Source organism: Pyxicephalus adspersus, chromosome 6, assembly GCF_032062135.1.
Source record: "Pyxicephalus adspersus chromosome 6, UCB_Pads_2.0, whole genome shotgun sequence".
NCBI classification, from domain to species: domain Eukaryota; kingdom Metazoa; phylum Chordata; class Amphibia; order Anura; family Pyxicephalidae; genus Pyxicephalus; species Pyxicephalus adspersus.
The window spans coordinates 3734285-3756863 of record NC_092863.1 but is presented as its reverse complement, the minus strand read 5'-3'; the positions used below and the strand labels follow the sequence as shown (position 1 = coordinate 3756863).

At 42.0% G+C, this 22579-nt stretch overlaps 1 long non-coding RNA gene across 2 annotated transcripts in view; it reads left to right on the top strand.

Moving 5' to 3' along the window:
• LOC140332915 (uncharacterized) overlaps positions 1 to 22579 on the top strand; it is a 146684-nt gene that overhangs the window by 47820 nt on the left and 76285 nt on the right. For both annotated transcript variants that reach the window (XR_011921251.1, XR_011921250.1), the window contains exon 4: positions 21789 to 21991. This is a non-coding gene — a long non-coding RNA (uncharacterized lncRNA). The remainder of the gene's footprint in view (positions 1 to 21788; positions 21992 to 22579) is intronic.

The following is a 22579-nucleotide window of genomic DNA, read 5'->3' as shown; positions in this document are numbered from 1 at the left end:
ACCTCTGAGACCTTTTAGTTTATTTCTACAATTTGGGCTTAGTTAATTATTCTTAAATAATTAATTAAAGATTCTCCTACCCTCAGGGGCGGTCCTTTTTTTTATGCAGGGGTGGAGCTTTTTATTTACCTTTTTCATTTCCTATCTAGTTTATACCATGTGCGTGTTGTCTGAGCCTTTCTGCAGCCTGGCGGTATTGAATCACAAGAAAATATTTTCACTATTTTCTTTTGATGTATTTAATAATTTGTTTATTTACCCCAAAAGCTCCCACAGAAAGAAATCTATGTAAATGTCTGCAGTGTGTTGTTTATCTGGTTTTCATGATGTACTTTTTAGAATGCATAATGCAGAATATCAGAAATTGTGTTTACTTGCAGTTGGGATCTGAGGTTGGTAACAGAATACAAAATATTGATACATTTGTGTCTAGCTGCATCCTTCACTGTTTATAGATAGGGAAGTCTATTCTGTGTTCTCCATAATCACTCAGCCGGGTACTCACAGTTATTATATTTTTAGATTTTAAGGACTAGTTTAAATGGACGGTTACCTTAGCATTAAAAACCTTAATTTAAATTTTTATGTGTAACCATACACAGACAAACAAAATGCAGCCTGCAGGGTTTGTTCACTATACATCCCAGAAATGCTTTTCAAACATCCACAAACATGAACATGGCAGTGACCATTGGCAAAATGTAATGTTTATTGATGTCTGTTGGCCTTTATGGGTATATGTGGGTATGTGTGGGCATTGTTACCATATTGTCATTTCTCTGCAATGTGGCCTCAGGAGTACTGTTTTGGGTTGCCCTTCTTAAATGGTTGACCATCTATTGGTTTCAATATTTTATTGATTTTTCAACAGAAAAGTAACAAATCATACCAAAAACAAACTTTTTTTGAAAAACAACGAAACAGAAAAATACCAAAAGAGAGTTGCAGTACAACAAAAAAATCCGAAAAAGTTGACCATGTCAGAGCTCACATTGCAGCGTCAGAACCTAATATCACAGCAATTTCTAAAAATAAAGTCCAGTGTCAATGTGTCTATAACATTAATTGCTGCATTGCGTTTTGCAAAATAAATCCTTAGAGGTCAAGAATCCAAATCTTTATTTGAGCTGGTGGCTTCAACAACAGTAGTTAAACTAAATCCTAAACTTCCCTTGATTTTAAGGCATCAGTAGAACATAACCCGCTACTATGAAGGTGAGATCCCATCCTTTGGGCATGTTATAGTCAATCCAGGGTCCCCAGACCTTTTGGAATTTTGACATAGTATCAGTAAGGATTGCCACCATTTTCTCATTGGCCAGAAACCAAGCCATTTTCTTTTTAACATGTTCCACATTTGGGGTGGAGGACCACCAGGCTTTTGCCAATACCATCTTTGCTGATGTGAATAGGTAAGTCAGTAGCAAAATTGTAGTTAGATTGTAAGTTAGTGCAACTGGACAGTTTTAAATTAGGCAAAGCTTCTTCTGGACTTTTTGGAAACGACATTCCCACCAAATTATAAGCCATCTAGTAAATACGTATCCAGTAACTTTTAATCCTGGGACAATCCCACCATACATGATATAGAGTGCCAACAGTCGTACAGCCTCTAAAACAAGTATTTTTATGCATAGGCAAAATCTTAGCCAGACGCTTTGGTACCATGTACCAGCGCATCATGAGCTTGTAATTGACTTCAACTGCTGAGGCATTAACACTACAGTGTGCCAACGTGTCCCATATTTATTCCCACTCATCCTGCTCCATGCCCTGATCCAAATCTGCCCCTTAGCCAGCCACATAGGGCAGCTTGCCTATTGTATGGTATCAATGCCAGGGTATCGTGTAAGGCTGATATCACTCCTTTGGCCTACGGATCGCATACACATATTCGTTCAAAAACACTTAGCGGCGCATCACCCTTAATTCCTCTCACTATTGATTGTATAAAATGCTTGATTTGGCAGAGTACAAAGTCTCGTAGGAGGGCGATATGTTGACCCCTAGATAGCGAAAGCGTTGTTCCTTGGAAATGTTGCCTGCAGATGGCTTACCATGCCAGTAGGCAAAGTCATATTGAGGGCTTTGCTTTTGATACTTTTCAGTTGTAGACCAGAGGAATTTCTGGAAATGCGTTAGAAGGGACATCAGGTAAGACAGAGACACCAGCGGGTTGGATATACATAACGGAACATTGTCTGCAAAACGGCTAAGTTTATGGTGATAGTCATCTACTTTCACCCTGCTAATATCTTGGTGATTACGTATGGTTGTTGCCATTGACTCCATCGCCGGGGCAAATAACAGCGGTGAAAGCGAGTAACCCTGTCTGGTGCTCCTGCCTATAGGGAAGTAAGAGGAGCGAAAGCCCATGTCTTGGATATAGGCCTTGGGCGCTGCGTAGAGTGAAGAGACCCAAGCAGAAAAATGGGGCAGAATCCCCAATGTTCCAGTAGACACATTAGGTATAGCCAAAGTACGAAGGCTATCTTTATGTCAAGGCTCAGGAACATAGCCGGCGTCTTTGTCTTGCGAGCAAAGTGCATTAGGTGCATCATTCTACTAGTATTGTCTCCTGCCTGCCTCCTAGGAATGAACCTTACTTGGTCCGGTGAAATTAGGAGATCTATTCCTCGATTCAATCGTGATGCCAGAATAGTCGCCAGTAACTTGGCATCAAGATTGAGTAGAAAGATAAACCTGTAATTGAAACAGGCAGTGGTATGGGTGTCAGGTTTCTGTATCATGCAAGCACATTATTAAAGACTTGGGTTAGATAGGGAACCAGTCCCTATCAAATCCGCAATTTGTTTGTAATAGTTCGCAGTAAACCCCTTAGACTCAGGACGTCCATTGGGCTTAAGTTTTTTAATTGCCTGCAATACCTCTTGAGTCTTGATTAGGCCTTTCTAAACTTTCTTTCATGGAAGCTGGTACTTCAGGCAAGGATAATTTGTAAAGTAACTGGTCCATGGCCTTCCCATCAAAAGCTTGTGGTGACTGACATAAGGATCGCAACCTACCAAAAAACTCTTTTAAAATATGTTCCGGGTTACTAGTAAAGCCCACTCCACTAACCTTCAGGCAATATAGGGTATTGCGTCTGTCAGGGTACTTAGTCTTTTTGCCAGAAGAGTGTGAGATTTATTATCATAGGTATAATATTTATTTTTTGTCCATCTCAACTGCTTCTCCGCAATGGTAGCTGTACATAAGTTCAATTGTGTCCTAACTAAGTCTAGGCGCTGTCCCAGGTCTCGATTTGGAGAGGCTACAAATTGGGTGCACAAGGATGCATATTCTTGTTCTAATTGTTTTTAAGTCGGGATGCTGTTTTGATAAGGGAGCCTCTAATAACTGTCTTGTGCGCCACCCATAATACTGCTGCAGAGACGCCTGACTCCTTATTCAGCCTAAAATATTCAGTCAGGGCCTCTCGTGGGGAAGTGGGTCTCCTGCAAACATATAACATCCACCTTATGGGTTTAGAAATAGCAGAACGCCTGTGTACGTTTCATCTGGGAGTTTAGCCCCTGTACATTAAGGAAAATAATGGAAATCGTCATTTCAACAAATGGAGGGAGTGCCCCTTTAACATAGTCTTGCGTCTACATGCTATTTTGTCTAGAATTGCGACCATGGGTGCAGGGAGTAACCTGGAAAAAAAAGGGGAGAGGAGGAAAAACTGGGGATTGGTAGAGAGAAAAGAGGAAGGAGTAGAACAACCTCTCCAAAAATGGAAAAACAGGTACAGCAGTAACATTAAATGGTTAATAATCTCTGTAATACTACATGGTAACAATATTCAGAGTTCAGAGAATAAGGTATGAAAGTCGGTAAGGCGAGAAACCTCGTCCACTTAGGTGTTATCTCCAGGCGCGTTTCCCCTATGTGATATTAGGAGAGATGGACTGGCCTGTGTTCCCCAATAATAGGCATCCTGCTTGGTTTTAAGGTCTTATCCTAAATCTTCTGCTTGTGTCTGGTCTGGGGGCACAAAAGATAGGACATCGTTTGTAGATTGCCTGACCTCACACAATGGGCCTGAATTATCAAAATTTTCGACTGGAGAAGATAGACTATCATGGGAAATCCTGGGTGATCCAACAAACTTGGAATTGATCTGGTTCAAGAATGAAAGCATTTGCCAAAAAATAGCAAATGAGTTTAATAAATTCATTGCAGGGTTTGCTGGATCACTCAGGGTCTCCCATTATAGCCTATTAGTTCAAGTCTTGGAGAGCTTTAGTAAATCACACCTAATGCATACTTTGAAGCTTGGGTGGAAGGGGGGTTAACATGAAAAAAGGCCAGAGTTGGCAAGATGTAAGTCCTTTGGATGTATAAAGGCTGTAAAACAGGAGGCGATTCCTCAATTCTTGCAGAGTGAGAGGTTCCTGCAGGTAATTTCATGCAGGTTCTGTGCTACTGTCTGGCCTTGCTCCCCATTCTCATACAACCGACAAATAAAGCCGGGGGTGAGCTGGAGCCCTAACAAGCAGTAATTATTGGACTGTGAGGAGGAGAATCCTGGATGATGAAGAAACTGAACCATTATGTTCTGATCATCAGGACTATAAGCGGCCAAGACACAGTTCGAGCCCCTTGCTTAGCCTTTGGGGTAATAAAAAGGCGATGCATTAAAGAAGAGTGGGAACGGCAGCTCTGGTCCAGGCGAGTGGGCTGTGGCAGGAAGCCCAATGAAGTGATTTGGCCGCTGAAAAGTGTTCATCATAAGTGAATTTCTTGCAGCCACAGGACACATCACTGACTGTATATGCCAGAAATACAAACCCATCATTAGCTGGCTTGGATCCACAGTGAATGGAGAGTTTTCTCTGCCGCCATAAAAAATAAAACGTAATTAGTAACAGGAATGGGGTAGAAGCAGTTGTAGCTTTATCTTTCTGCAAGACAGTTGTGTGACAAAAAATAATAATTGCAGTGTTTTTGTAGAGCTCCCGCTACTTTTATCCCAACCTCAGATAAAAATTGTTTTACGCTCATACTGTGATACCACGTCCAGTGACTGTCCACCATCTCCCTCATTACCTCCTCCTCCCCACAAGGTGTCCTCAGTCTTCTGGCTTGGATGACACCACTTTGATCAACCCAGAAGAATGAGGACCCTAAATACAGGGAGTCATGGCTCTGCCCCCTAACAAGGCTAAGGTATAAGTATGCAATTACCCTCAGCAAGTGTCAGGGCCAGCAATGATGACAATTTCCTGGAATGGGTCATGGACAGCAATAACCCCCAGTGTTTGTTTGATAGGAAAGCTATAGGACAGGTTCAGAATCGGGCAATAATTTACAGCTCCCGGCAGCTGGCATCTTGCATGGTCACTTAGGTTCTTAAAGAACCACCGTCTGCAAGTTTGACAGCAGGCTGCAGTGAACAGTACTGGTACTGCTCACTCCCATCCTCATTCATTTTCTGTGAGGCTGCTGCTAGGAGAAGCTACATGTAGTATCTCCCTCTAGGAAGCGGTTTCCTGGCATGAGGAAGGGGTAACCACATCACAACCCCATCACCAGTCTGATAATACCCATACTTACTGCTCCAGTGAAGCTGCCACTTTCCCAGGATCGTTCAGTACCCTAAAGCTGCATACACACGTGCAATTATAGTCGTTGGAAAGACTCTTTCACGATCCTTTCCAACAACCAAGCAGTGCACAATGCATGAACGAGTGCTGTACATATGGAGCAGCACCCCACTGTGCTTCCCTTGCATTAGGATTGTTTGTCATCCATGGATCTGCCAGGACGGTCGTTTGGATGATGGACGACGGGCGCTGTACACACACCAGATTCTCATCTGAGCCGATGAGCCGATTATCGGGCGAGAACCATTGGACGTGTGTACGTAGCCTAAGGAACAAAGCAGGACAACTGAACTGCCAGTGCACCGAAACTTTTTTGTACAATAGAAGGCAGGCACGTACAATAGCTAGGGCTTCTTAGAGGATCCTCTGGCTGTCCGGTGGGTCAGTAAGAATCCAAATCCCATTCAGTGTACATTAGTAAATCACAACAATGTACAGTGCTTTCTTTTGTTTAGTTTGTCTTACTATACAATGGTATTATTGCTGATTCAGTTGTAACTGTTGTTTGAAGATGTCTATGTTCCAATTTTCCAGGTCCATGCCAAAAATGCAGAATACTTTAATGACATCCATGAATCTGACACTAGACTGGCATGAGGATGCAGCATCATGCAGAGAAAGCTGGAAGTATCATGGTCATTTCCCTCTCCCAAAGTACATTAGTCCCTTTTGTCCTCACCTCTAAATCGTTAAACATGACAAACAAGTTTTCTAATTACCCCTGTCCCCTCCTGCCCTGTCACTGGGACAATTACATCATATAGAACTCTTCTAAAGCCATTGTTGTCACCGCCTCAGCTGTTAGTGGTCCCCAGGAGGACTGACACACTCATTCAGAGTTCAGAAGTTGAGTGCTGGTGAGGGCTGAGGAGATCACAGAGGAGGAATAATCAGCGGGGCCACAGGCAGGATAAATTGTCTCCATCAGGTTTTATGTGTAACAATGTGCAGTACTGGACTACAAACCCATAATCCTTATTTAACCCTTCAATATTGTATTGCTTACCCCATTTCCAACATCAGCTATACAATTACCCCATTGGATGGCATTTTCAATAGTTTGCATGTTTCCTAGCAGGGCTGATTTTTTTGCAGGAACCAAGTTAAACTTTTTGGGTATTTTGGGCAGTTGCTAGTTTGCAAAATAGAAACACCACTAAATGTAGTTTGTGGCAATAAAAATATCACCCTTAAATACAAGCTCCCAGCAGGCTGATTGGCTTATTGTTGATGGTGGGAGGTGTTCCTGCTGGATATATTTGCATTGTGCGTAATGGCTAGAAAGTTAGTGGGAACACAAAAACAGGATATCATTAGAAGCAATTCACTATCTCCCAGGGTGGGGAGCACATTTTCGAGACCTTGGTAGTTTATTGGGTCCCAGAGTTAAAAATCAGAACAAGGAAATAAGGATGTTTTTCTGAATTATTTCTTCTGTTGTCCACTCTGCTCTCCCTATGGGCATGTTATGTGACAATGAAAATACTCCGGCTAGAGATCATTTACTCGGAGCTTTGTTTAAGACAATCTGCAGAGCCGGGACTAATCCGGCCCTGGATTACCTGCCTTTGGGAAGCATCAATAAAGTCAATAGAGTTACGTATCTGAGCGGGTGGCGTGATTCACAGTAGCAGTCGTTTTCTGGCTCATTCTGGTTATAATACCTCTAACACCGGGATCACATAGAATTTTATGTCAGAACAAATTCCTCCTTGCTGTTGAGTTCCTCCCTCATGGCTTCCATGCTTTTCTTTTTTTACGGCTTTTGGTGGTCAGAAACCCGGCCCTCAGTCCGTCCTGTGTATGGTGGCTTAGGGATTTATATTCTACTTTCTGTGTGGCCATTTTTAAAAAATAGTTCCACTCAATTGTGAATATTTCATGTTGGTACATTTGTCAAATGCATGTTTACTTCAACGTTGAGTGAATGAGTAGAGAGGATTCCTTCCTGTTGGATTGGTCATGGTGTAGAAATTTGCTATACCACAATGGGCTGACGTGGAGACCTGGATAGCCATTGGCATGGGGCTCTTCCACATTTTGTGGAATTGCACACAAAGTAGACATTCATTTTAATTTAACACACCTTGCACTACTATATGAAGTTTTAACCAAATTGGGGATTTCTACGGCTGGCCATACACTGAATTTTCTGCTTCAGCTGAGCTGTCTATTTGAACAGATCCTAAATATTTTATCATTGATATGTATGTGATCAAGTGGAGGCATAGACAGGCTTTTATAGGCAAAATTTTTTCATCATAATTTTTTTGTTATACAGTATATTCCTATTCCATACATAGATCAACTAGCTAATGATATACAATCAAAGTCTGTAATAACATACACTTATTTTCACATTTCAAGAACAAACATCAACTTCAGTTTTTGAAAAGTTCTCAAGTTCCCGACGTATTTCGCCCTTAGGCTTCTTCAGAGGAGGATTGAGATTAAAGTTTACCTTGAATATTTAAGATTTATATAGTCACAGTGATACAGCGTTGATAAAAACATATTTGAGACTTCCACGCCAAATGATCCCAATGAGGGAAAAGGGGAGATTATGTATGGTAACTATAGAAAGATAATTGGGATATCAAAGGCCATGTGGATATTGGCAAAAATGGTTCATTATAAGGATATAAAGAACAAGGGGAAACAAACAGGTGAAAAAAACGTAAAAAAGTAAGAGTAGACCTATTTGATCTCTATAATTGATATGAATAAACATTGACAGGTGTGAAAGTTTTCATTGATCATAAAAGTATCTGATAGGTTATAAGGACCTCTTGATTGATTTCTGTTTGATTAGATTTTTGAGCATTAACAAAAACCTCAAGTGAAAATATAATGATCAATTATCAATTATACTGAATTGATACTAAAGAATGGGATGAGCATTGATTGCGGTATGCAGAAAACAACTGATTTTTTTTTGTTTACATTGATCAAAAAATCGAATTGATAAAAATCAAACTAAATCCCAATTGGCATATGGGAGTTATCAGAGGAATTGATTTCCAGAGGCCACTTTTGGCTATTGTTTTGTTAAACATAGGTTTCTTTACACTGTGTGAAAAATTGATCAATGTAAGGCCAGCATAAAGATATGAATAGTTGTCAGTTGACCGCCATCCAGTCCAGGTGCTTATCAGGTCCATGTTTATTTCATATAGTCCTGTGTGTGTATATGCGGATATGGATGATGATGTGAACCTGTACCCATCCTGGCACCTTTATAAACCTTCAGAAATTATAAATTAACTCCCTGCACTCCCTGCTACAACTCATCTGACTGGCTGCTCGGTCAGCCCAAGATTTATTTATAAGTTTTGATTTGCATGGCTTTGCACCGTCAATCCATCTACACAGTACAGTGCTCCGGCCTATGCAATGGCCATTCAGACACCAAGCACTGCATTGTAAAAGTGGATGCCTATATTATATACCCACATGGCTAGAAGTACCACCTATTGGTTTGAATATAGTGATGGGTTTGGCTGTGTGGGAAGTAAGTTTATGCCCTTTACTATCAACTTTCACTTACCAAGTATTGGAGACAATCCAGGTTCAATGGACCATCTCCAATTTGTGGTACACGAACGTCTGTAATGCACACAAGATTCCTAAGCTGACCTGGCATCAAATATATTTTTTTTCATACTGTATATATGCCAGGAAAATACCATGTCCGTGTAATCCTTCCAACTATTTATTACCCCTCCACTTTCTCTGCACTCATCTTCTTCCTCAAAATGATTAGGCCATCTTTGCTTCAGTATCACCAGACTCACCATGTTGACACAATCATGTAAATCTTTGCAAACCTTCAAAGCCTTCACGTCTTCCTTGTTTGATGGTAGTTTATTCCACCATTGGGATACCCACCATCCTCTCACAAGTAGCAGGAGATGCTATAGAATTATTTTACAACAACAAAATTTTATTGTTCAATAGATTCCTATATGTGACGCTCTTTGTGTCCTTTTCCTATTCACGTCTGTGGTTATATAGAGATTATATATGTCTATACTCCATAGCTCTACAATCCAAACCAACAATCCGGAGGGTTTTAGTAAGGCATTAATTACCCTACCAGTGCATATTTTTTAAATTGTGGCGGCACATGGAGGAAACCCAAACATGTGCAATCAGTCACTAGTATCAGTATTGCTTAGTAACTAACTGGTGCGTTTTTAGATTGTGGAAGGAAACAGAAGCAACCAGTGGAAAGCCATAGAAAACATTGAAAATATTCACAGCCAGTGCCTTGGGCATCCAAGAGGGAGGCGATCCCTGGACACAAGCTCTGCAAATTCGCTATTTAGCCACTGCGCTGCCCATTAATCGCCACCGCCTTTGCCTTTGACATCAATCAAGTCATGGCTACTCTAAAAAAAAAAAGATGGGACATGTGAAGTCAGAGGCCAGTAATTAAAAGTATTTTTGCCTCTGTTTTGCGGCAGGCCGATAACGTGGAGCACTTACCAGAGGCCAGAAGGGGAAGCAAAGTGAGACGGATAGAAAATGTTTTGTGCTCATCGGAGCGCAGAGAAGTTAATGTGTATTATCCCATTAATGCGCATCAACAACAGAAGTAAGCACAGCAATGCAGGAGCGCGCCGCTCACTTATCATCATCTAACATGTTTAATGACAGACTGACGGAAAATCTGCAAATGCGAGCTGGCATCGATGCCGCTGCCTTCAGCTCTCGCCGCCTCCTCTGCAACGCCAGCAATATTTATGTGCATAATTTGGTTGCCGCATCTTGCTGTTAGTACATTTTTAATATTAACTATGCAGGAAGGAGACAGACGAACTTAAAAAGCTCTGATGGTTCGAGTTCATTAGATTGAGTGAGATGGGCCAACGCTGACAGAGATTGAGCTGGCGGCGGCGGATCAAAGGAGCAGCGCTTTACAAACAACGCCGCACCTCGAACAAACTGAAAGAACACATTTCTTGTTGTCGGCGAGGCCTTGCCTACATCAGGGGAGTTATTTTTTTTTAATTTTTTTTTTTTAATATTCATGCTTCCTTTTCTTGGGGCCTGTTGACTCTTTCCATCATTTTGCGGAAGGATCGCTGGGCTGTGCTCAAGCATGGCCAATTCTTATGTTTATCTGATATGGTAATGAATAAAAGATTCCCCGGCTGAATGCCAAAGATCCAAAATCAACACCCATAGATTCCCTTCATTTACCAATAGCGTCTGGACTGTGTAGACGGGTAGGGGTCCCTGCCTTAGGTAATAAAGAGACCCTGTCCTAACCCTAACCAGACCACCTTCTGAAAATACTACTTATCTGGAATGTCATCTTGGTCCTGGATTCTCTATTTAGTGGCCTTGAATGAGTATGCTGCCAGTGAAGTGAAAACTCCAAGGTCCAGACAGGTCCTCTTAGATTTCAGCAGAGTGTCCCCTTTCCATTGATTCCCAGTTATCAGAATCTTTCTGCAGGAATTCAGAAGGAGAATATTTCCCATATGGCAGTGTTGAGGTCACACAAAGTTCTTGGGGTCCGGTTGGGGTGAGGTTGTGTTCTTCTACAATATAATCTGATTATACAGCTCTCCCATCCTCAGACATCTATTATGATCCCCTTTTCATCTTGCACTAATCCCCCATCATGTACAACATCCGCCCCATGAATGATCACGCCATGCTTCCCAGATGATGAATTGCAATTAGTTTGGGGCAAGCTGCCATAGTGGGGTCAGTGAGATGTCATCTGGACTCAGAGCAGACAGGTCTGTGGCTTTTGTAGTCACCCTCCCCCTGGTTGGTTGGATTTCCAGGTGTTCCATAAATCTATATGATAGATATACTGATACGATTGCACGTTAATATCATTGTGTGGGTGTGTTATACGTTTTCCTGCAGCCCAAGATGGGAATTTTCCTAAATTTAATCCGCAGTTTCTCCAAACCTTCCCATCTGTCACCCATGTTCTATTCTGACCTATATCCAATCCCATCATCATGCTGTATACCCTGCCCCGCCATCTGGTCGGGCCCTTGTACTGGTGGACACAGGGACTCTTTTTGCCCCAGTATTACATTTATTATTGTCCCACATGTAGCTGCTACCCCAGGCACCCCATAGAAAATGAATGGGGGCAGCATTGAATGGCACTGTACTCCTCCCTACCGCCAGCTATTGCACGAGAAGACATTGGTTCATTAAGAACAAGTGGTGTAGTGCAAGGGACTGAGCAGATGGCAAGGCGCCAGCCACGGGGGCCACACAGGGCCACTCAATCTTTAGGTAGGTCTGAGGTTTTGCATTTCTGGAGGAAGGGAGCCAAAGAAGTTTACTTAGTATGGGTCCAGAAATTCCTAGTGGTGATCGTGCGTATGTATATGATTGGTATTCTTCCAGCTCACTTATATTTTAGATATATAGATGGCATGAAACATAATTGGAGAATGGAAGGGTGGCCATTTCGACCTATGGTCAGTGCAGGGCATCGCCCCATGGAGGGTCATGATGGTGATAGTAGGAGGGCAGGTGGCGTTAGATTGTGGGAACATTTCAGCTGCTGGGGCTGGCAGTGCGGTTCTTAGTTATAGATTGCACCGCGCACATCTCTAATAGACCAGACTGAGCTTTAAACTTCCATTACAGAACCATTTTCTGGCCTCATAAAGCTGCACCTAAGGATCCGGTTTAGTGAGAACATAAAATGTGACACAGCCCCAAGATGACACTTTATTATTGGAGAACTAAGGAAGAGGAACACCGCTGCGTCCACACGTGGTGGGAAACACAGAGAGTGGCACATACATCGGTATCATACAAATAACGGATCACCGGAAGAGTTTTCCTCTTCTTCCTCCTACTTCCTGTTCCTGTGACAACTGTATCATTTTTTATTTCATTTTCTCCGGCAGTGTCACCGGGATAATTCTCTCCAGTGGAGACACAGCATGCAAAACCTCGAAGACCCTTCCTCTTATTGCAAGAACACTTTTATCTTCACACCTCCCTACCTACCCCGCTCTGATCATGTGACCCATGTCTTTTATAAATTAAGTGTCCCCACTTTGGAATTTGCACCCCATGCTTTAGTAGGTCCTCTCTTACCCCTACACCTCTGCTGTGATGGTAGATTAGAATGTGATGGGCCCGAGACCCTGGAAAATGACACGTGGCGATATTGTATCAACACAGGAAATGCTGAAATGAATTTAGGATTGGTACAAGTTTTAAAAACATGTAAGACAATTCAAGAGGTGCCTTCTAACATCATGTTATTTTATTCTTCCCTGCAACTGATGGATTAGATGAAGCAGAGTTGCAGTGTTTGCTGGACATCATTCCTGGTGATACACAATCCCTGGAGTATTTCTTTAATCCTCCCTTATAATGCATTTTATATCAGCAGCAGTCAGTGGGGTCACTTACCTTATTGTCCAGCAGAGGGCAGCAATGCCGGGTGAATAAGGTGTGAAAAGTGAGACTTGGGCGGATGTACTAAAGAAATTCAGACTGCTCAGCAAAATGAACCATCCCTCTGCAAAATATTTATCACTTCGATAAAGCTCCAACATTAACTGTCCAATCACATCGCAAGAAAAAAATTTTATTTTATGTGTTTTGGTATTTATTGCAAAATGAACTTTCACTGCATTTACCAAGCTGGGTGAAAGATCCTGTGAAGGGCTTTTAGTAAATCCCCCCCAAACCATCCGCGATAATGTAGATGAACTGCGGCTTCTTCTGGATTCACATCAGCACAAACGTTGCATTGTCCTGATATTATGACACGGAGCTGCGTCCCTCCAATGTAATACAAAGCAATAGTGATGTGTCACCTTGGGGAGATTTCCATGCACTTCCTGTGCTAGAGACACAACAGGAAGGTAATGAAATCCCCTTCCTATGCTAGGCATACACTATGATATTAATTGTCTGTAAAGCCGGTGTCCTATTGGAAGATTTACCCCAATTTTTTGCTCAAATTTTGAATTTCCATCACTTTCTATGTCTATGACCCTGGTCACATAACATGCAGAGGGGTGAATCTTCCTGGTGGGGATTGAAACGTGTCAGATATCAGAACTTGCCCAGGTTCACTCCAGTGAATATCGAGTATATTGGCAGTCTTAGTCTGCTGGTGGATTTCTGCATAATTAGATGATGTTGGGGGGTCTGGCCCAGCTTGTGACCCCCATACCCTCTAATGGTAGACAGGTCCCTCATATTTGTCCTCTGGAGCCCCAGCAGCGCTCCCCCCGTCCCCGGCCTCCATAGATCATTGAAGATCCATTAGTTGGGGGGGCGAGGCGTGGCGCGGGGTCTGTCTGTAAAATAGCTTTTGTTCTCCATGCAGTGGAGCTGTTTTTATGTGAAGTGTCAGGGCTGGCGAACAAATAGCGGCTGCCAGGCAAATCAAATTCCTCATCTTAAACTCAGCGCTAAATAATTGATAGCGTTAATCTGCTCGGCGAGGTGTGCCGCCGCTGACACTAATTATAAATGCGTGCAGGAATTATTGCTGAATGTTTTAACTGCATTAGGAGCCCTTTGATGAACAACGATGATTTCCGCGTTCATTCCCAACAATGGAGGGCACGGCCGTGTCACCGCATTAGTGCGTTCTCTGCTGCGCTCTCTCCATTTACTGCCAAATGTCACTTATTGTTTCCAAAAGAAAAGACTCGAGGCCGTATTATTAAAAAAAAAATAGGACACGTGAAAATTGGATCATTTAAAATGTTTGGTAAGGAAAAAGAAACCGTGATTGGTTGAGCTTGTTTTATGGTGACAGTAAATCGTTCATACTGATCATGGTGCAATAACAACGAAATGGCCAATCCTGGAGGATGATCATTCACACGTATTATGTACAAATCACAGATCCGAAACTAAACATTAACATTCCGACATTGTAAAACCTAAGGAAAAAAATGATATTGTAATTATTGGCCCAAGTTGGGGAATAATGTAATTAAGCCAAAAATGTTCACTTTGTTGCTCTTCCTCCGACTTTTTTTAAGAGCTTTTAGGCATAGGCATCACTAATAAATAAATGTCTTCATTCACCCTGGTTCAATGTTCTTCTTTAGCAATGGAGCCTGGCCATGGACTGTTTTTTATCCAATTTCCCCCATGGAACCCTTGGCCAAAATTGTGAAATCACTTAGCAATGAGGAATAAATTATGGAATCAACCCAAAAAATTCCATAAAGGACAATCAATATTCTCCATCAATCAGGGTGCAATGTTCCTCCATAGCAGTGGACGGGTCAGTTCTGCAGGATTGGGACTTTATTTGGTCACTGACCATTCTGCAATCCATGGCGAAAATTCTAGAATCACCTGGTGATGGAAAAGGGAAATGGCAGACCAAGGAAGAGGTGAAAGTGTCAGGAAAATAGAAAATGGCCAACAACCAGGAGTCGAGTGAACTGTAAGAAATCCTCGGGAGGAAATGAGATTTATACACTGCAAAGCTGAACAGAAGAGAACACGGAGGGCTAAAGAGAACCAGTCATGGGCTGAAGATGAAACTTCCATCAGTGATGTATCACAAATCTGCACCGGCAGGGGAGATGACGCTGGAATATTTGGTGCCATTCCAAGTATAGAGATGAAGGCCACACATTGATGATATTGGGTTGTATGTTGGGTAAAGGACCAGAGGAGATGCCAATGCCGACCACTACAGGACATGCACAGGAGGACATTGATATGTTGCCATTAAAACCTTTCTTAAAAGTTATAAAGATTTGTATAAAGAACTGTGATAGTTAAAGGGGTTCAGCCTGGAATAAAAAGTGTGAGCATGTGATGAAGAAATCATACCCACAATGCTCTTGGGAGGCAAACACTCAAGGCCCCAATCCTTTCCGGGCCCTATTTGTGTGTGCAGAGAAAACTAATTCTGTGCATTTGGGGCCCCTTTATATTAGCCCAGGGCCCTATTCCCTGCCAGCAGAAATGGCTTTATGTCTACGGGAATGATCCTAGATCTGAGGATTGTATTATAGTGTTATCATTACAGTAACCTCAGCTTATAACATCAAACAATACAATAACACTGTAATATCAAACATTGCCGCTGCTCAGTGATTTCTGAAATCTGCCCAGGCCGACCTGGCATGGATAACGTATAATTCCCATCACTATCATGTTTTACTTCCAGGACTGATCTCCATCTTTGGAGAAATCCTGCACTGAGGCTCACAAATCACACATTGGGATCCCCTATGAAAAGTTTTCCTTTGCTGAGAACATACTTACAGGTGTGTGTGGTATAGCAGGGCAGCATGGAACCCCAGGACCTCAACCCATTGGGCCTAATCACATGTATGGTTGCACTGAGGTTACCAAGTTCTCAAACGACGGTGAAATGCTAGGAAAGTGCAAACATCTGCCTGCACATATGGATGGAAATCCAACCAATAAAACCTCATATAGGCTTTACTATAATACATTATCCTTTGTGATGCTGCCATGATGGGCGTTGTTCATACACTTCCTGTTATGGGGTGACAACTTTCTATCAGTTCCTGCATTATGTGAATGAGTTCCTGCATTATGTGAATGAGTTCCTGCATTATGTGAATGAGCTCCTGCGTTATGTGAATGAGCTCCTGCATTATGTGAATGAGTTCCTGCATTATGTGAATGAGCTCCTGCGTTATGTGAATGAGCTCCTGCATTATGTGAATGAGTTCCTGCATTGACATGCACTTTTAAAGAAGGTAAATGGCCCATAGACTGATCTCCACTGTGACATCGATATGGGGATGTGAACATGTTCATCAAGCTTGATACAAATGGTGAAAGTGGTGATCTTTTTAATGATAAACAGTTGTACGGGATTTTCTGGATGTAAATTTCATCTTCTTTGAGCTCAGCATCTCCCATTCTTCTTTTTAGACAGGTACTCTTTAAACTCCATTCCTGATTGGGTGGTGGGATCTGCACACACTGTGCTGGTAATGGTGGAGAAGGTTTATTGGGGCTCCTCCATCCAATCATTCATCTGACTTCCATTATTCTTCCGGAGCCTCTGGGAGAATCTGCCAACATCAACAAGATGTATAAACAGCGAGGTGCCGATTGATGGCAGCCTGTGAGGGGGCCAGATGTTCCTGAGCTCAGCTAAGACTTGCAGATCAGACCCAACTGGGGGAGACAGACAGATGACTGCGATGACGGACACACGTGTTCTCTAAACTGTTTGGTGGAGCCACACTGACCCAACCTAAAGGGGTTCAAGGCGCAACAACCAATCCAGTCATCCAGTTGACCAAAAACTAGTTATTAAAGGAGCACACACATTATCATTTCATACCTGAACCCAACCTGACCACCTGTGCTGAGTGTCTCTCTTCCCACCTGACCCAACCTGTCCATCTGTGCTGACTGTCCAGCATCCCACCTGATCCCCACCTGACTATCTCTACCGACTCTCCTGTTTCCCATCAGATTCCAACTTGACCATCTCTGAGGATTGTCCTACGTCACACTAGATGCCACTACTGTCTGCTGAACGGAGAGTCTACCTTCCCTCTTTCTGTCTTTAGGCCATACTTTGGCTCCACGCATTAAGGGGGCCTCTACATTGCTGCACCATGGTTACACGCAGTAGGACATTCCCACCATAGTAAAGTATTACATATAAATGAAGTATTAGGAATAACCAAACACAAAACAAATGTTTAGATTTATATTGTGATGGAACCCCTGATATGGTACAACAATTACCCATAAACTCCCGAATACATACTGGAGATGCCAGACTGCCATTAGAACAAAGGTACAAATATGCCAGATTATTCTCTCTCACTAGTTTATCTTTATGGAAGATCTGACCCCATCACCGAGGGGCCCCTCTGCACAACTCCTGCAGAAGTGGGGTCATTGCATTACCTATAATCTCTCCTTGGATTATAGAATTCAGTTATAGATGGTGGTGTGATTTGCTGCTTTCCTCCTATACCTGATGAAAGTATTCCCTCCAAGTTTTTCCAACATTATTCCCCACATATCCCTCCCCCCCCCCCCAATATACACAATTGTAGCATTCCTCTGATTTTTAACCTTTCTCATGTTATATAAAATATTGTATCTGAATTACGTCTGGTTTGTGGCCTTGTTGCCATACATAGCGGTTTGCTATGTACGTTGGCCATTTTGGTTATGTATCATTGCTATGACTTCAATGCTTCAAAGGAGCATCCCCAGGAAGGATCAGGAAGTATCCTTTTCCTTGGTTTTATATGTCTGAGTGGCGGATCCTTGTATGTGTTGTCACCGCCAGTCTCTGCCTTTGGCCATTCATGTATACCATAGAGGGGCCCTTTGTATATAGAGGCCCATTTGTATTAGATGTACATTGGATGGGTTCAGGAGCCCTCCTGACCATCATGTAGACCGGGACATGGCTCTGTCCTTTAGGGACTGTCAATTGATATGCAGAGATCTGGTGTTTATATATTATTGGACTGGTCTCACCCAGTGACTGTCCACCATTGGTCCAACCACTGAAAGGCCACCAGGCCAGCCTGCAAAGAGCTAGAAGACCCTGGGCTTCCCATAGAGGGCGCTGTCTGTGAATAGAGGAAGCCATCAGTTCTTTGTACTGCCTTCTCCACCCTCACTACCTGAATCTGGGTATTGTAGTCCCAGTGGACACTTTTTGGATCTCATTCAATCATTCAGAAGGCTTTTTGTATTAAACATCATACAATTGTATCCAGATATTTCTAATATTTGTATGGGTAATAGATTATTATTATAACTAATTCACATAAAAATCTCACACCAATCACCTTCCTATTCAGTAAGTTGATACAATCTATTGATACGTCATAACCAGGGCGACCTTTCCAGGCATTCCGCACCCTTCACAGTGAGTTTGAGGTCTCAGCTCACCCTCCTGATAGAGTATGTATATGGCGTCCCATCTTAAGGGAAGGTTAAGTGTTGGTTTTATTCAGTGATTTTATAATGGGAAGCCCAGCTTCCTGGAACACGTAGGCCATCTTTAATTTTTTATTGCGTATGGTGCTTTAATTTATTTACTTGTTGCAGTCAATAATGGCCACCCCATTACTTACCCCATGGTCCAGATGGCTGAAATAGAGCTGGCATGCACTTGATCGGTGGATACAGCTGGTAGAGTACGTCATCAGGCCAGTCATGTGATGTAATGACACCAATAGTACTTTCCCTGGAGGTATGGAAGTGGCTCAAATCTGTGTCTATGGGGGGGCCGCCCTGTACCTAGAAATATTTTTATTGTTCCCTGGAGGACTTTTAAGGGTCCGTTCATAGCAACACCCCTACAATGCATGGTGCACCAACCTCTCACACAGCTCTTCCCTTACAAGGACTCATAGGGCTTATTCTCCAATCAATGGCTCTGTAGTGCCCCCAACAGACATCTCTAGGAACGGTCAGTGTCTATAGTCTTCCATCATTTACAATCATTTCACTCTGATTGCCAGAAAATAAAGTTTCAGAGCTGTAGTACTTTTTGTATGTTATTGTATTGATATTTTTTTTTAGTTTAGATGAGTATCGTGTTGGCAACATTTTCAGCAGTTTTCTTTTTATGTTTGATGCTCTTTGCTTTACGGAATCCTAATAACATTTTATAAAGATATTTTCCTAGGTTGCAGTTGTTTTCAGTTAGCAATTTCATTTTATTTTTTTTTCTTGACTGTGTGAATTGTCTCTACCTCGGAAATAGGAGAACGAACACATCCAAAGACAGGCAGCCGCTGTAGCGCAGCGGTATAGCACATGGATGTGTGTGCTGAGAACCTGGGTTCGATTCCCAGTGAGGGAGAGTTGGTTGGGTCTGCAACTTGAGATTGGGTTGTCAATCTGCTGGAATCACCTCTCCTTCCCTTCAGTGATAACAAGGCTTCAAAACTTGGTCTGGAGATACCTTGATAGGGTAGGTGTGAACTTGTGTGGGCAAGAGGTTGGAGGAGTACTGGTAAGTAAGGAAGCCTCCTGAATGAGGGAGAGTGAGAAGGAGGGGCAAAAGGGGAAGAGTAGAGAAAAAAGGCAAAAAAAAGTTTTTGTTTTTTTGTTTAGAACTTTAAAGTGGTAAACCCTATATAGTGGTATAACCCTTCCTTTTGTTGGTAATCATCCAATTGGTGGTCAACACCAGCTGTAGGGCTGCAGTAATTCTTATTGGTCTCCTGAATCACTCATGCTAGGTCTTCCACTGGCTTCTTGGCCTCCATTGCTCTGGTGCTCCATGGCCCTCACAGGATCTCACACTTGCTCTGGAGTGTGATCCTTCCATCAAGTTCATTCTTGATTGGGATGTTTGCCCATGACCTTCGAATTTTTGCTTAGGGCTGCTACACCATTTGCGGGTACGCATTTGTACAGGTGCTTCTGTGGATTTGAACTCCAGTCTTTGTCACACTGGTCCATGGTCTTATCCACTGAGCTGTTTCCATCACCCTGTTAGTTATGGTGTTCATTGTCCTACTTGAGGGGTAAATATCTCAAACACAGTCAAATAGATGACTCGGGATTCGAACTTGCAACTCAAAAATCTGTGTTGAATGGAAGGATGGGGCTTTAACCCCTGGGCCATGTAAATCCTTATTGAGGTATCCTTTCATTTGTAATTTAGTACATCACAATCATCACTTCCGCCAAGAAATTTCAAATTTTTATTATTGTTTCCAGGTGACTCAGAGAACCTCTCAAGCCAACCAGGCCTTCACCTGTCAATCCAATCGTAGTAAAGGGAAGCAAATACTGTTCCTGAGAAATTTAAATGACAGAATCCAGGCTCGAACCTGCAACTTTAAAATCTCAAGCACACCAAAGGCTGATTGCTAAACCACTGGGCTACTCGGTCCTGTGGGCCAGTGCCCTGAAAATATTGATTTATTAAGGTAAATTGAAGTGCCCAGACCTAAAAAAACAAATGATTGAATGAGGATTCGAACCTACAATGGCAAACTTTGCAAGACTGGTTGTTAAACCACTGTACTATAAAGCCCTTTGGGTCTGTATAATGACTTTTTTTTAAAGAAGTTTCTGAAGGTTCTGAAATCTAGAAATTTTCTTTGCGAAGGTGAGATTTGAACCTACATTTCAAAAAATTTTCCAAACTGTTGATTGGCTATTAAACCACTGGGATATACACCTTTTGTTTTGGTACGGTATATAAAGACTTCCTAAATTAAATTTGGGGTCTGAACTCTAGATAGTTTTGTGGTTAAACTGGTATATGAACATGAAATTATAAAAATTTGTCAGTACCATGGACGGGTAATTAACCACTGAGCTAACTAGCCTTTCGTTCTTGAACCTTATTAAATATTGGCTTTTTTAAATTAAATTGACATTTGGAAATCTAGAATTTTAATTTTTTTTTTATTCAGCTGTTGAGTAAGGATTTGAACCAACAATTCCAAATTTGTTGTAGAACTATAAACGTGGTGGTTAAACCACTAAGCTAAATAACCCTGGGATGTGTTTCATTCATCGAACAAGTATTAGTACATAAAATGTGATCACTGATGTGAAATTTAAATGGCTCAAATAGGATTTGAACCCATAAATCAAAAAGTTCTCACAACCACTGAGTTGGGCGCTAACCCCCTAAACCACATCCTCAGAGTTAGGTTAATGTTTTACCAGGCAGCACTTTAAATGTCATGACAATGAAAGAACCGCAACATTAAATAAAATGTGAAAGTGTCTTTATATACCCATGGTAGGTCACCAGATCATCGTATCAACGGGATGGTTAGGGTCATTGGTAGGGATTATTTGTGTATAATCGTCACCAAAGATAACCACTTGTGGTTTGTCTTGTAACCTTGAAACTAATGAAGAGTTGATGTTGACCCCAACGACGAGACGTAAATATGATTGTATGACTTAAAGACAAAAAGGCCAACATTGGATCCACAGGAAAAAGCCCCTGCAATAAAATGTTACTGCTTACACGTTTGTAGAGCCGGTTATAATCCGGGTATTTATTTTGTGTAGAGTTGATGAAGCCTTTCCTTGGTCCTTGGTTCTTCTTGGGTGATGAAGCAGACAATTAATTAGGAGAGAACTGGTGTGCTCAAATTACAGGAAAGCAGGGTTTGTAGCCAACATAAATGTTCTTGGTTTGTGATAAAAATATATATGCAGAGCACTGATGGCATATATTTCCCATTGTAGCCCCAAGATGTGTATGAAGAACTGCAAACTGAACCTTAACCTGAAATACATTGACAACATCAGAGTACCGAAAACATGCAATATATGGAAGTATTGTTGGGTTTAGATACATAAAGTGGTGATCATTGGTGACTGTGATATGAGAATTATTATGGCTGCTCCCACCAACCTCTCCTTACCAGAAAGTTAATTGGAAATGGGAGGTAAGTGTGCTGTGGTTACGTTTTCTTTGGGTCATCCTGTAAACCTGGAATAGATCTGGTCCAGGACTGAAAACATTTGCCTTCATAGACTATCATGGGAGAAGTTACCGTCTCTGTTCTTGGAGAGCTTTGATATATTAAGCCCAGTTTACCTAACCCTACCAATCCTGCCAGCAGATCCAATACTTATTCATATTTACAGGCAGAACCGCAAAGCGGACAAACCACAGGACTCTATGAAGGGGACTTACAATGGTTTTATTTTTGTGATTAAAGATGATTGCTGGAGCTGCTAATAAATAAGTTACCTCAAGCTAAATTGTAGGTGGTTTGTTGTTACTCTGTTATGGGAAGTGGCAAAATAGCGGATGCACTGGCAGGATCTTAATAGTAAACTTTTTGTCAAAGAAAAGCTGCATTCTTGTGATTGACATACCCCATCATAAATCAAATGTTGCTGAGAGTTATACTTGGCTTCCTTTCTGACTTTAATGATGATACCTCCTGGAACCCATATGGGGACTGACACTGGTGCAGTCTGCAGTGTCTGCCCCTCTCCTGTACCATGTCTGCAGTGTCTGCCCCTCT